The sequence below is a fragment of the Manis javanica genome, chromosome 4, assembly GCF_040802235.1.
Source record: "Manis javanica isolate MJ-LG chromosome 4, MJ_LKY, whole genome shotgun sequence".
Lineage (NCBI taxonomy): Eukaryota > Metazoa > Chordata > Mammalia > Pholidota > Manidae > Manis > Manis javanica.
The window spans coordinates 105,636,471-105,648,547 of NC_133159.1; positions in this window are offsets into that span (position 1 = coordinate 105,636,471).

Here is a 12,077-nt window from a genome sequence, read left to right on the forward strand (position 1 = left end):
CTATTAATGTTAACATAAATTAATATTTCTGATTGCTGAGTGCAGGATCTTGTCAAATGGGAGTCCCCATAGGAGTCCAGGGGGTGGGGAAAGAGAAGTAAATATTCTGAGCAGATTGCTCATGAGAACAAGCTTGCTGGGTGAGTAGGGCTTAGGGCAGAGATGGTAGGAAGAAATCTGTGCCAGCTAAGGGGGTTTCTGGAATCTAAGAAATTCTGGAGGATTTGAGGACAAAGAAAGGATTTTTGGTTTGATTTAACAAACATTTGTTGAGAATATACCATGTGCCAGGCACTTAGCTAAGCAGAGTGGCTACAACAATAAGTAAAACAAAATTCCTGACCTTCAGGAATTCACAAAGACTGAGAAGGGGAAAAGAATACTTCAACAGAGGGTGTTACATGTTATATGTTACAACATGTGGTTAAAAGTGTGCATTCTGGGCCAGCCTGCTTGGATCTGAATCCCAGTGCTGTCACTTACTAGTTGTGAGATGTTGGCAAATTTCTTAACCTGTTTATATTTCCATTTCTCCATCAATAAAATGGGAATAATAATAGTACCCAGTTTTAGGGCTGTTGTGAGGATAAAGCACATTGCCTGGAAGAGAGTAAAGACCCTATCTACGTGTTTGTTGTTACTCAGTGAGTCTTGGAGGCAGCCATTAGTTACCATGGGAGAGGAGGCCAGGAAATCTCAAGAGGCAAGTATACCCCCTGTACAACTGGTGGCCATTCTACATCTTTTGTCCTTATTTCCTTTTGTCTTTCTTGGGTCCCTACCAAGCCACATGCTTACTCGCCCACCCCACATTGTCAGTGATTAGCCATGGCAGCCAGCAGAGTGCCTCCCATTCTTGATGCCATTTGATAAGGCCTTGCCTCTGGGAAACAGAGGCCATCTTTATCTTTTATTTTTGTCCAGTGTACTTTCCTTCAGCCACCTCTGTCAGTCATCCTCACTGTCCCCTTGAGCACCTGTCCTGAGGTCAGTTGCCTAGACACTGGCACTCCTCAGTCTGAGCAGTGGGAGTCACAGGTCTCCACCTTTCTTGTGCTTCTCTTTTCCTCTGGGTGCAGTGTGCTCCTGTCTCTCTGCACCATCCAATGGCATTAGGAACATCAGGGAGCAAAGACAGGTTCAGGAAGGGAAATGACAATGACACAATGTGGGAGCCCTAAAAGCATTGGTCCAGGAAATAGAGGTTTGGTTCACCCTGACTCTGCCCCTGGCTTGCCCTGTGACCCAGAAGTCTCTCTCTCATGGCTCCCTTTCCTGGGTTGTCAAATGACTGCTGCATGAAGCAAGTAGTGTGCAAACTTTTTACCACCACAGACCTTTTCCTATTTCTCTCTGCATGGACTTCATGTTTTGAAAGATTTGATTTGCCTCCCACCAAAACGTCTGCATTTTAAAGAATTAATTTTTTTCTATTTGTAAACAGAAAGTTAAGAGAGAGTTTTATGACACAGAACAGACAAAAGCCTAGCATAACGCAAACATAAATAAGCTGCACAGAGAAACACAGAGGAGAAATGAGCAGAAAAGAGAGAATGAAAGAGAAGATTGTGGCAGATAGAGGCTGCTCTCTGTTGCAAAGGAAGCAGATGTAACAAAGGAGGGAAGGCAACTGGCTTCTGCTGCTTGAGGTTGGGGTCATCTTTGACCACACCTGCTAGGCATCACTTGTTAGTAGAGGTATAAAGAGAGGTGCTGAATGCAGACCAGAAATGCTTCAGTAAGTCTATTCAACAAACAGTTATTGCCTCTCTGCCACATGCCAAACACTGTGTGGGGAAATAATGTAATGCCAGTAAGACCCGGTCCTTGTCTTCAAGGAATTCTGAAGCCAAAGGATAAGTCATATAAAGGAAATATACATCTGTGGCTGAAGAGTGCCACAGGAGTACCAAGCAGCACAGAGAAGAGAATGATTAATTCTGTCGTGGGTATTGAGGCCACCTTACAGAGGAAGTGACATTGAGGCCGGACCTGGAAATAAGTTTTAGCCTCATCACTAAGGGCACTCCAGGCTCAGGGAGCCACATGGACAAAGCTGTGAACATTCCTAGTCAGAGGTGGCTGGACTTAAAGGAGGCGGAGCTGAGAATTGAAGATGGGACTAGCATTGGGCCAGATTGAGACACCCCAGATGGAGAAAAATATAGTATTGCTGTAAGGCACGGCTTTACCTAAAATATGTAGGTACATTTCCCCCAGGACTCAGTGGGATGTGGCTTTCAAGTGACTATCCAAGCCAATGAACAGTCTGTAATCACGAAAACCATATTTTAGATATTGACAGATAACAAGAAGTTCTACTTAGAGGCATTTTTTACTTTGTCTTTTTGAAAATAATAGTCATTTTACAGAAAGAATTTATGCTTCAAAAACATATTTATTAGTGTTAATACCTTATTAATAATGTTAATAATTTATTAATTTATAAGTATATGTTGCTCTCTTAAGACTTTTATCTGTGGGCTTGTTAAGCATATGGGAGGAACAACACTGTATTTACAATGAAATATGTGAATAAGTAAAATATTGTTAATGTTTTATGGATAACTATTAAATTCTGATAAAAAACTGTACGCTGAGCTGGGTATAGGAAGTTAAATAAAGGTTACTGAATTGTGATATACATTGTGTGAGTGCATGTGTGTGTGTGCGTGTGTGTTTAGGAGAGAGGAAGAAAGGGAGGAAGCAGGACAGAGGTACACTGACAAGAAAGGTCTCAGAAACAAGTTTCTTGAGGTTATTTTGTGAACGCAAATGCCAATTAAAAAACTAAAGCAAGAAAGTTTAGAAGATTTTGTGAGTCATAAAATGTAGAAAGGAAAGGAACTTTTAGCAGTTTAAGAAAAACATAAGCCAATCTACAGAAAGCATGCACAAGACTGTATGTGGGTAGTACATACAATATACAAAACAGGCAGTGCCAAATTTGTATACAACGCAATAAATAAATATTAAGCATTCACTATACACCAGGCATGCAGTTATTTCTTCCTTTCTTGGAACTTTTACTATATCTCTGTGCATTTGACAGTAGTTGTAAGCTTTTCTACACTGATTTGCACTTTTCTGCAATTGCAATTGCAAAGGGTATTTTTTAAAATATTTTTAAATATGTAAAATAGAGCCAAGGTTTAACTATGAGTGAGTTTTCACAAAATAGTCAATGGTTGTCTGTTTTGTGAATGAGTGGTGCCATCTTTGTGACTCAATCCAGTGCACTCTCTCAGAATTTAACCACTTTATTTATGTACTCATTTCTTTTCTATTGGACCTCAAGCATAGTGAATTGAATTGGTCACATGCCTCAGTTCATGCCTCCTCATCACTATTGATTTATTCAAGCACCTTTTCAATGTTATTCTGTTTTTTTCCCTTTTTTCCTCTCTGTTTTTCTGCCCTGCTCCTGTGTCTTTAATGTATGTCCTTTCATTTTCCACATATTTATTACATAGGACAGGTCTCGGATGGAGGACTGCAAAGAATGGTGGTGTACCCTGAGCTGAAGTTACTTTGACTTTGTTTTGCTGACATCAGGAAGTGAGCAGAGCAGAAATATAGAAGGTATCCGCCAGAGGAAGGAAATGTGGGGTCTGGTGACCTGAGGTGGTCGCGGCAGCTCCTGGAGAGTGAGGAGGTCTCCAGCTCACGGGCGGGCAGAACTGTGGGGTCTCTGTCTTTTGTCCCTTTTTGGCCTGGAGGATCACTATCAAAATTAAAGGTAAAGTAGCTTTAAATCTTCTCAGCCCTATCTACGGATTCCACCACCAACTGTAAGAGGGCTGGGGTGGGGTCGGCCGTGGGGGAGAGAGGGAGACGTAGCTCCACCTTGAAGTGAACAGTTTCTGTAATTGGCAATAGTCTTCTTTCCAGATGTCTGCCAGATTTTTATCATGTTAGCCCCTGTTGAAGGAGGGGAAATGGGCTTTTGTGGATTAACATTTAGTGAGTCTCAAAGCTTGGCAGAAACCATGTGGTCACCCATGATCTGTGTGACATGAATCGGGGGCCTCCTGGGCTTCCGGGTGAGTTTGCAGCATGTGTTCACCAAATCCTCTCCAAAGAAGTTCTAAAGGACCATAGCACCATTATCACTGACACAGGCAGTATCCTCCCTCTGCGTGTAACAGACAGCTTGAACACCTGCTGGATAAGGGACAGAAACAGAAGCAGAATGGGGGTGGGGCCTGGGGCCGGGAAAGGCATTGTTCTAGAGCTCTGATTCTGTTTCTTTTCTATTGAGTCACTTTTCAGTCTGAATTTTCAGCTCCATCACCACCTCAGGGTCACTGGGGACAGCCACTTGGACTCCTGGACACTGAGCTGAGGGTGTGGTTGCTGTGGCAGCTGGTGTGAGAGTGTGACTGGATGGGGCCCTGTCTCAGCTGTGCTTGTGGTGACATGGAGACTGCCACGGCCTCTCCCACTTCCTATCCAGACTATTCTGACTCCCTGAGTACGTCAACAAAACATCCCACGCAGTAGCCTACTAAAGGAGGCAAGGGACATGGGAGAGGCGGCGGGAGGAGAGGCGAGGGTGGAGGGTGGAGGGGTTGCCCCAGCCTCGTCATGTGTGTTGGCTTGGGCACCATGCACAAGAGCACACGCAGCCCATGCCTGGAGACTGGATAGGCACCCATAAGTATAAATGCAGGGGTGACCTGGGCAGGGTGGCATGGCTTGGAAAGCTCTCCAGAGAAGGTGGGCCCTGGTGCTGGCTGACTGGCGCCTGGGGTATTTCCGGTGTTGTCCCTTATAAGCACATGTCTTCTCTGAAGCTTAGAAACCTTCTCCAGGGAAGTAGGCCTCCCTTACTTAGAAGAGTAAGCACATTTCCTGCTGCTTGTCCAAAGGAAACATCAGCGTTGAGGGCAGAAGGAGGCACAAACAGGAGATAGGTGTTGACACAGCTTCTCAGGCTGGTCGGCCAGCATGCTACGAGGGCTGCTCCGGAGTATCCTGCCACCACACGTCCTGACTCCTGTATCATATTATTGTACCACTAAGCTGGGGAGGAAAAGGGACAGTTGGGAGTAGAGGAAATAAAAGCTGCCGTTTGCGTGGCAGTTTGCAATTCGTAAAGATTTCTTCAGCAGAACCTTATGTGAACCTCCCAGCAACAGTGCGAGTTGATCGTCAGTTCACTTAGCAGAGGAAGAAACAACTGAACTCGAGTGAAATGACTTGCTCCGCGGAAGGTTTGGTTTCTCAGCCTGTGCGCTAATCATGTTATGTAATCACAGGCGAGTCATTTGACTTATTTTAGCATCAGTTTCCTCCTCTATAAAATGTGGGGTTGGATTAGCTGACCTTAAATGATCTTTTCAGTTCTAACATTCTCCAATTTATCTAATTAAGAATATAGGCTCTTGGCTTACAAATCATACTCAGTGGACATCCATTCTGTACAAACGGCCAGGCCAGCCAAGGACTCCCATCCCTAAAGGGACGAACTGAACACCCATCTCCTCCTTGCTGCTGGGGACACCTGGGTACCCACTTGCAAATACTAGAAGCTTCAGAGACTTTCCTCTCTGTCCTTTATGCTGGCAGAGGGCACAGGGAACTCACACTTCTGCCAGTGTGGTGGCCCTGTGAAGCAGACAGGACCTCCAAGCCTATGCTGGGAAGAGAGAGCATTTCCTATTAGAATGCAGAATGACTTTTTCTTTTGGAATCAAATTTTAAAGGCTGCTTGAGCTCTGTAGTGATAAGGTGCTATAGTTAGTTACATGACAAGTTTAATAGGCTCCTGTAGGATAACCTGGAAGGCTCACTCTCCTGTTCATAGGTTTCTCTGAAGCAAGCATATTAAGTTTTAACAAATGTGTTTCAAGAAATACAACCCATCATACTGCAGACGGTCCTGACTTGTACTTAAACCATCATTCTTTCTTTTTTTTTAAAGCAGAGTAAGTTTTATTTATTTATTTATTTATTTATTTTTGAGAGGGCATCTCTCATATTTATTGATCAAATGGTTGTTAACAACAATAAAATTCTGTATAGGGGACTCAATGCACAGTCATTAATCAACCCCAAGCCTATATCTCAACAGTCTCCAATCTTCTGAAGGATAACAAACAAGTTCTTACATGGTGAACAAGGTCTTACATAGTGAATAAGTTCTTACATGGTGAAAAGTGCAAGGGCAGTCATATCACAGAAACTTTCAGTTTTGATCACGCATCATGAACTATAAACAATCAAGTCAGATATGATTATTCATTTGATTTTATACATGATTTATATGTGAATCCCACATTTCTCCCTTATTATTATTATTATTTTTTAATAAAATGCTGAAGTGGTAGGTAGATGCAAGATAAAGGTAGAAAACATAATTTAGTGCTGTAAGAGGGCAAATGTAGATGATCAGGTCTGTGCCTATAGACTAAGTATTAATCCAAGCTAGACAAGGGCAACAAGACATCCACGGATGCAGAAGATTTCTCTCAAAACATGGGGGGTGAGGTTCTAAGCCTCCCCTCTGTAGATCCCCAGTTTCTCTCCTGATGGCCCCCCTGCGACTGTGCCTGTCTTAGTTAAACCATCATTCTTACAAACCTTTCAGGATTGTGTCTCCTGTACTCTCTGGTCCAGAGCCCAGCATACAGACATGCCCCATAAATTTTCTCAGATGGCTGCTGTTTCTCTTAAATAACCATTTTTCTCATTGTTAAGTACCCATGTTCCTCCAAAGTCTTCATAGACTAAGCAGCTTGTCGACATTAGAAGACAGATCCAGGGTGGGAGCTAATGTCCGGTATGATGTTGATGCCATGCCTGTCCACTGTTAGACACCACTCCAGGCTGGGAGGAGCACAGGAGATTCTTGGCCTACTCAGTGGTGGTTCTTATCAGTGCCGACCTCACCTACCATAGAACAAGGGCTAGGGAGTGTCCTGGGAGTGTCAGGAGAGCTGCTCAGGAGGATTTTTAAATACCTATAGAACTACTCCATAAAAGGTTTATAAACTCTGCTAGCTAATGCAAGAAATTCAAGTATTTATTCTGTTACCTCTATTTTTGCTTTCTAAGAGTGCACAATGTAATAGGAGAAACAGACATTTATAAATAACTCTGATACTGGGCAGAGAGATAAGTGCCAGACTAGATACACCAGCTATACAAATGCAGTGGCTTGAGAGACTGTTCTGACCAGGGGATCTTAAAATGTTTTCTAGAGACATGAGATTAGAAGCGGGCCTTAAAGAATGACAGATCTTCAACAGAAGACTCTGAGAGAAGGTAAGGGAAGCTGAAGAGGGCGAGGAGAGTAGGTGGAGGGTGCAGCCTCAGTTGGCCAGAATCATGGGGACAGCGTGGGGAGCCGTAGAAGGGCAGGTGTGGGGAGGTGTGGGGAGGGGAAAGCTGGAAAGGGAGGCTATAGTGTTACTGTGGAGGACTTTGGAAGCCAGGCTTGGGAGCTTGGGCTTTATTCAGTGAGGAGCCACTGACGGATCTGAGGAGGGAGCACCATGTCCTGCCGCGCTGGTGTTTCAGAAAGATCACTACAGCATCAGGGAGATGGAAGGTGGGCACCAATAAGAGGGCTGAGCAAAAGTCTAGGTGGAATGATTGGGCATCTAAACATATGGGGCAGAGATGACAGAAGGTGAGGGGATTCAAGAGACACTATGAAGTGCTTTTGGAAGGTTTTATAGTCCAGAGCTGTTTTTTTTTTTTTTTTTTTTTTTGAGAGGGCATCTCTCATATTTATTGATCAAATGGTTGTTAACAACAATAAAATTCAGTATAGGGGGGTCAATGCTCAATGTACAATCATTAATCCATCTCAAGCCTAATTCTCGTCAGTCTCCAATCTTCTGAAGCCTAACGAACAAGTTCTTACATGGTGAACGAATTCTTACAGAGTGAATAAATTCTTACATGGTGAACAGTACAAGGGCATTCATCACAGAAACTTTCGGTTTTGATCATGCAATATGACCTATAAACCATCAGGTCAAATATGAATATTCATTTGATTTTTGTACTTGATTTATATGTTGATCCCACATTTCTCCTATTATTATTATTATTATTTTTATTTTTGATAAAATGCTGAAGTGGTAGGTAGATGCAAGATAAAGGTAGAAAACATAGTTTAGTGCTGTAAGAAGGCAAATGTAGATGATCAGATGATCAGGTGTGTGCCTATGGACTAAGTATTAATCCAGGCTAGACAAAGGCAGCAAGACATCCACGGATGCAGAAGATTTCTCTCAAAGCAGGGGGGGTGAGGTTCTGAGCCTCACCTCTGTTGATCCCCAAATTCTCACCTGATGGCCCCCCTGCGACTGTGCCTGTCTTAGGTTGTTCCTCCCTTGAGGAATCTTACCCGTCTCTGACTAACCAGTCATCTTCCGGGGCCATACAGGGAAATGTAAAGTTGGTAAGTGAGAGAGAAGCCATATTGTTTGCAAAGGTTAGCTTTTTACTTCTTTGCAGATTTATGCCCTGTGGCTTCTATGCCCAGCACTTGTCTCGAGGTATCTTTACCACCTGGAGGAATTATGATACTCGGTAAATTCGATATGAGGCACGAATTCTATTTAAGGTTTGTAATTAGGAAGGAAGAAGAAAAGCTATAGATGTAGCATATGAAGGAAACTTGGGAGGATTGATTATTTCTTTGACATATCTTCTTGTATAGTACCTTAAGTATGTATAGGTTTTAAACTACTAACTAATTTGCACACACATATTAACATAATAGGAATACGGTGACATAAACAAAGCAAATCTATAATTACCAGCCATCTCCAGTGAAGCCAAGAAAACCATTTAGGCACCCTAGGCATTTGTGAAAATTTATCTATGATATGATGGATATTTTCCAACTGTACTTGAACCATCAGACAAATTAAAGCAGCCCATTTCTGGGATCTGTTCACATCCCATATGTTCTTTTAACCATAGATAGTCTATAGTCATGAGATTTTGGGGTGCTACAACTTGCACCCCTCCCAACTCCTGGTTGAGTTCCAACAGTACAGATCCAGTCAAATTCGTTGTCTCACTGTATGCACATGCCAGCCTAGACATGTCCCTCCTCCTTCTTATGGCAAGTCCAGGAGATGGTGGGCTGGATGCAGCCACAACCGCAGCATCGTCCGGATCCCTGTGGAGGCTTTTTGATGATCATCCCCCGGCACGAGTCCTCCAGAGAGTGCTGATGCCGGAAGCTCCTCCTCATATCGTATCTTAGTTCATTTTCTGGGTATCCAAGCTAGGCCTTGATCTTCTGCGTAGAAACAAACAGACCTTTTGCCCACACTTTGACATGCCCTCTATACCACTGTGCAGAACTCATTGGAGGTCAGCACACAGTAACTGCTTTTTTTTTTTTTTTTTTTTTAATTAAGAGAAAGGAATATTATCAGAAAAGAGTACCTCCATAGCTGATCATCTGACACCCTTTAAGTGATCAACATTAAGGATATTTAAAGCATGCGTTGATCTTTGATTTACCAATAGTTTTATCCTGTTAAGGAGTAATCCCCCTTTTCTTTCTTTCTTTCTTTTTTTTTTTAAATTTTTAATCTACACTTACCTGAAGAATACTATGTTTACTATGCTCTCCCCTATATCAGGTCCCCCCTAACAACCACATTACGGTTACTGTCCATCAGCTTAGCAAAATGTGGTAGAGTCACTACTTGTCCTCTCTGTGTTGTGCAGCCCACCCTCCCCTTTCTCCCTCCCCCCCATGCATGCTAATCTTAATACCCCCCTTCTTCTTCCCCCCCCTTATCCCTCCCTGCCCACCCATCCTCCCCAGTTCCTTTCCCTTTGGTACCTGTTAGTCCATTTTTGGGTTCTGTAATTCTGCTGCTGTTTTGTTCCTTCAGTTTTTCCTTTGTTCCTATACTCCTCAGATGAGTGAAATCATTTGGTATTTCTCTTTCTCCGCTTGGCTTATTTCACTGAGCATAATACTCTCCAGCTCCATCCATGTTGCTACAAATGGTTGGATTTTTCCACTTCTTATGGCTGAGTAGTATTCCATTGTGTATATGTACCACATCTTCTTTATCCATTCATCTACAGATGGACATTTAGGTTGCTTCCAATTCTTGGCTATTGTAAATAGTGCTGTGATAAACATAGGGGTGCATCTGTCTTTCTCAAACTTGATTGCTGCGTTCTTAGGGTAAATTCCTAGGAGTGGAATTCCTGGGTCAAATGGTAGGTCTGTTTTGAGCATTTTGATGCACCTCCATACTGCTTTCCACAATGGTTGAACTAATTTACATTCCCACCAGCAGTGTAGGAGGGTTCCCCTTTCTCCACAGCCTCATCAACATTTGTTGTTGTTTGTCTTTTGGATGGCAGCTATCCTTACTGGTGTGAGGTGATACCTCATTGTAGTTTTAATTTGCATTTCTCTGATAATTAGCGATGTGGAGCATCTTTTCATGTGTCTCTTGGCCATCTGTATTTCTTTTTTGGAGAACTGTCTGTTCAGTTCCTCTGCCCATTTTTTAATTGGGTTATTTGTTTTTTGTTTGTTGAGGCGTGTGAGCTCTTTATATATTCTGGACGTCAAGCCTTTATCAGATCTGTCATTTTCAAATATATTCTCCCATACTGTAGGGTTCCTTTTTGTTCTATTGATGGTGTCTTTCGCTGTACAGAAGCTTTTCAGCTTAATGTAGTCCCACTTGCTCATTTTTGCTGTTGTTTTCCTTGCCCGGGGAGATATGTTCAAGAAGAGATCACTCATGTTTATGTCTAAGAGGTTTTTGCCTATGTTTTTTTCCAAGAGTTTAATGGTTTCGTGACTTACATTCAGGTCTTTGATCCATTTTGAGTTTACCTTTGTATATGGGGTTAGACAATGGTCCAGTTTCATTCTCCTACATGTAGCTGTCCAGTTTTGCCAGCACCATCTGTTGAAGAGACTGTCATTTTGCCATTGTATGTCCATGGCTCCTTTATCAAATATTAATTGACCATATATGTTTGGGTTAATTTCTGGGGTCTCTAATCTGTTCCACTGGTCTGTGGCTCTGTTCTTGTGCCAGTACCAAATTGTCTTGATTACTATGGCTTTGTAGTAGAGCTTGAAGTTGGGGAGTGAGATCCCCCCTACTTTATTCTTCTTTTTCAGGATTGCTTTGGCTATTCGGGGTCTTTGGTGTTTCCATATGAATTTTTGAATTATTTGTTCCAATTCATTGAAGAATGTTGCTGGTAATTTGAGAGGGATTGCATCAAATTTGTATATTGCTTTCGGCAGGATGGCCATTTTGACAATATTAATTCTTCCTAGCCATGAGCATGGGATGAGTTTCCATTTATTAGTGTCCCCTTTAATTTCTCTTAAGAGTGACTTGTAGTTTTCAGAGTATAAGTCTTTCACTTCCTTGGTTAGGTTTATTCCTAGGTATTTTATTCTTTTTGATGCAATGGTGAATGGAATTGTTTTCCTGATTTCTCTTTCTATTGATTTGTTGTTAGTGTATAGGAAAGCTACAGATTTCTGTGTGTTGATTTTGTATCCTGCAACTTTGCTGTATTCCGATATCAGTTCTAGTAGTTTTGGAGTGGAGTCTTTAGGGTTTTTTATGTACAGTATCATATCATCTGCAAATAGTGACAGTTTAACTTCTTCTTTACCAATCTGGATTCCTTGTATTTCTTTGTTTTGTCTGATTGCCGTGGCTAGGACCTCCAGTACTATGTTAAATAACAGTGGGGAGAGTGGGCATCCCTGTCTGGTTCCCGATCTCAGTGGAAATGCTTTCAGCTTCTCGCTGTTCAGTATAATGCTGGCTGTGGGTTTATCATATATGGCCTTTATTATGTTGAGGTACTTGCCCTCTATTCCCATTTTGCTGAGAGTTTTTATCATGAATGGATGTTGAATTTTGTCAAATGCTTTTTCAGCATCTATGGAGATGATCATGTGGTTTTTGTCTTTCTTTTTGTTGATGTGGTGGATGATGTTGATGGATTTTCGAATGTTGTACCATCCTTGCATCCCTGGGATGAACCCCACTTGGTCATGGTGTATGATCCTTTTGATATACTGTTGAATTCTGTTTGCT